This window comes from Macaca fascicularis, chromosome 17 (assembly GCF_037993035.2).
Source record: "Macaca fascicularis isolate 582-1 chromosome 17, T2T-MFA8v1.1".
In the NCBI taxonomy this organism is placed as follows: Eukaryota; Metazoa; Chordata; class Mammalia; order Primates; family Cercopithecidae; genus Macaca; species Macaca fascicularis.
This window is the reverse complement of record NC_088391.1, coordinates 834,911-838,632: the sequence shown is the minus strand read 5'-3', so window position 1 is coordinate 838,632 and position 3,722 is coordinate 834,911. Positions and strand designations below refer to the sequence as shown.

Genomic DNA, 3,722 nt, shown 5'->3' with positions numbered 1-3,722 from the left:
CGCTCCCCTCACCCCTCCGCCCCCCGCTCCCCTCACCCCTCTCTGGCCCCCGCCCGGCCCCCATCCACCCCACCTGCGGCCCCCCTACGCCCCACCTCCTCACCCCTCCGCCCCACCTCCTCACCCCTTCGCCCCGCCCACTCTCCTCACCCCTTCTCCCCCCGCCCCCCCTCGCTCTCCTCCCCCCTCCCGCCGCCTCCCCGCTCTCCTCACCCCTCGGCCCCCTCTCCCCTCACCCCTCGGCCCCCTCTCCCCTCACCCCTCCGCCCCCCTCTCCCCTCACCCCTCCGCCCCCCTATCCCCTCACCCCTCCGCCCCCCGCTCCCCTCACCCCTCCGCCCCCCTCTCCCCTCACCCCTCCGCCCCCCTATCCCCTCACCCCTCCGCCCCCCGCTCCCCTCACCCCTCGGCCACCTCTCCCCTCACCCCTCCGCCCCCCTATCCCCTCACCCCTCCGCCCCCCGCTCCCCTCACCCCTCCGCCCCCCGCTCCCCTCACCCCTCTGCCCCCTGCTCCCCTCATCCCTCTCTGGCCCCCGCCCGCCCCCCTCCGCCCCCCCTGCGCCCCCGCTACGCCCCACCTCCTCACTCCTCCGCCCCACCTCCTCACCCCTTCACACCACCCCCCGCTCCCCTCATCTCTCTCTGGTCCCCGCTCCCCTCACCCCTCCGCCCCCCGCTCCCCTCACCCCTCTCTGGCCCCCGCCCGGCCCCCATCCACCCCACCTGCGGCCCCCATACGCCCCACCTCCTCACCCCTCCGCCCCACCTCCTCACCCCTTCGCCCCGCCCACTCTCCTCACCCCTTCTCCCGCCGCCCCCCCTCGCTCTCCTCCCCCCCCCCGCCGCCTCCCCGCTCTCCTCACCCCTCCGCCCCCCACTCTCCTCACCCCTCCGGCTCCCGCCTGCCCCACCCCAACCCCTCCCGCCCCTGCTCCCCACACCCCTCCTCGGGCCTCACCCCTCCGCCTCGCCCCTGGGTGGGGACCTGCCCAGGCGGCTTCCCCATAGGCCAGTGCTGGGCCCGCGGTGTTTTAGCGGCCCAGGGAAAAGTTTTAATTTTCATTTCTTTTAAAATTAAAAGAAATAAGTCAATGTGATGACATTGAATCTAAATAATAAAAACTCCAGTCTGGGTCACGTTCGCCTTTATACACTACATCGTGAAACTACTTACATCTTCAGGAGGAAGGGCCCATGGAGGCTGCAGTCGTCGCACAGCCCTGGGAGTGCAGGGCGGAGGGGTGGTGGCCGAGGATCCAGGGAGAGGGGAGGCTTGGGGGTTGGGGGGCGGCCAGGCCAGGTCCTGTGAGAGGGGAAGAATGGAAGACTCTGGAAGCCTTAAGAGGGCGAAACTTGATGTTATAAAGAGCACGCTGTGGCCGGGAGCGGTGGCTCACGCCGTTAATCCCAAAGCTTTGGGAGGCCAAGGCAGGCGGATCACCTGAGGTCGGGAGTTCGAGACCAGCCTGACCAACGTGAAGAAACCCCGTCTCTACTAAAAATACAAAATTAGCCGGGCAGGGTGGCGCATGCCTGTAATCCCGGCTACTCGGGAGGCTGAGGCAGGAGAATCGCTTGAACCGGGGAGGCAGAGGTTGCAGTGAGCTGAGATGGCACCATTGCACTCCAGCCTGGGCAACAAGAGCGAAGCTCCTCAAAAATAAATAAATAAATAATTAATAAAATAAAGAGCACGCTGAGGCGGGGCTCACACCCATACTCCCAGAGCTTTGGGAGGCAAAGGCGGGCAGATCGCTTGAGGCCAGGATAGCCTGGGCAGCATAACAAGACCCCATCTCTACAAAAAATACAAAAATTACCTGGGCATGATGATGCGGGCCTCCGGTCCCAGCTACTGGGGAGGCTGAGGCTGGAGGATTGCTTGAGCCTAGGAGGTTGAGGCTGCAGTGAGCCAAGATTGCAGCACTGCACTCCAGCTTGGGCGACAGAACCAGAACCTGTAAAAAGAAAAAAGCAAACAAAACAAAAAAAAAAACACAAAAAACAAACAAAAACGCACTCTGATTACCGAGTGGGAGCAGCAGGTGTGGGGAAGAGGCCAGCAGAAGTGGAAAGAGCCAAGAGGTCCCGTGGCAGCACCGAGGGTGAGGGCTTCTCAGGGCAGGCCCTGGTAGTCAGCTAGGGAAAGCTCTGCCAACAGCGGGGCACTAAACAACAGGAGTTCACTCCTCTCACACTCATGGAGGCTGGAAATCCGGAACCAAGGTGTGGGTAGGCTGGGCTCCTGTGAGGCCGAGGGAGGATCTGTTCCAGGCCTTTCTCCTAGCTTGACGTCTTCTGGTCATCTCAGGCATTGCCTGGCTGGCTGGTTGCTATCTTTTCCCTGTGACTTTTTCCTTTCTTTCCTTTCCTTCCTTTCTTTTCCCTCCCTCTCTCTTTCGACAGGGTCTTGCTCTGTTGCCTAGGCTGGAGTAGAGTGGCCCAATCTCGGCTGACTGCAGCCTCTATGTCCTGGCCTCAAGTGATCTTCCCAACTCAGCCTCCCGAGTGCTGGGACCCCAGGTGCGCTCCACGGCACCTGGCCCCACCTTCCCTTTTGAATGCCCTCGGGATGCAGCCTTGGGGCACTTTCTCTTGCCATCCTCTCCTTTGGTTCCCAGGCGCAGCTCTGCCTCCTCCCTCAAACCGGATCCAGCCCTCCTGCACCCCGGCCTGTGGGCAGCCGCAGGAGAGGAGGAAGGCAGCCTCTCCGGTGCGGTGCTTTCTGCATAGGTTTAGTGGTGGGGACCAACACGCAAGCTGGCGCTTTCTGCGCGAGCCCAGCATCAGGCGGAGGCCCAGGGCCAACCGGACTCTTGATGAAAGGGAGCCGACAAATGAGAAAGCAAAGGCACCTCAGAGACCACGAAGCCCTTCAGATGGAAATGGTCATCTCCCAACAGCTTCCCTGGACCTCTGCCTGCAAGCCCGGCCCACACATCTTGGACCCAGGCTGGAGACACAGACAGCCGGGCGGTGATGCCCACGCGCAGCTCCACGACCCTGGGGAGCCTCCGCCAGGCCGGAACCGGCGTCAGGTTTCTCTGGAACCTTCTCTCCAGGACGCTCTTCTGCGGTTCCTGAAAAAGGGAGTCTATGTGAATTAATAAGAGAAGGTGAAGAAGGGAGGGAGGAAGGGAGGGAGGGAGGGAGGAAGGAAGGGAGGGAGGAAGGGAGGGAGGCAGGGCCTTACCTCGTACTTGACAACAGCTCTTTGGCAGGGATTATTTTAGTCGTGGTTCCATCCCAGGACCTAGAAAAGGGCCTGGCAAGTAGGAGGTGATCAATAAATGTGATAGAATAATTGAAATTAATGACTTTCTAAAGAACCAACCATGCAAGTGATGTGAACTCGTGGTTCCTTCAGCTGCCCAGGAATGCTGTTTATTTCTTTCTGTTTATTTTCCAGATGGTTTTGATTCTTAATACGTTTTCCCACTTATTGCTCTGAAAGCTCCCATTGCTCTTGTCTTAAAACTCCTCCCAATCCTGCCACTTCCTTCAGGATCCTTTCCTGATCTTGTATTGCAAACATATGGCCTCTGGTCTGGGAGGCAGCTGAGTATCTGGGAAAGACTCGGGCTTTGGAGCCAACATATTTCGCTGGTTGTGAGATCTTAACCAAGTTTCTTAAAACGTCATAGGCTTGTGTTTTTTTCATTTGTAAAGCAGGTATTTATATCTGTTTCTTAGTGATATGAGGATCAAAAGAGATAATAC

The 3,722-nt window shown here is 59.8% G+C and overlaps 1 long non-coding RNA gene across 1 annotated transcript; it reads right to left on the bottom strand.

The window, feature by feature from the left end:
- Positions 1-1,189: 1,189 nt before the first annotated feature.
- Positions 1,190-3,084, bottom strand: LOC135968060 (uncharacterized). Its single transcript, XR_010582496.2, has 3 exons — positions 2,858-3,084; positions 1,823-1,960; positions 1,190-1,305 (listed from the first exon to the last, which is right to left on the bottom strand). It is a non-coding gene; the product is annotated as an uncharacterized lncRNA (long non-coding RNA).
- Between the last annotated feature and the right edge of the window lie 638 nt (positions 3,085-3,722).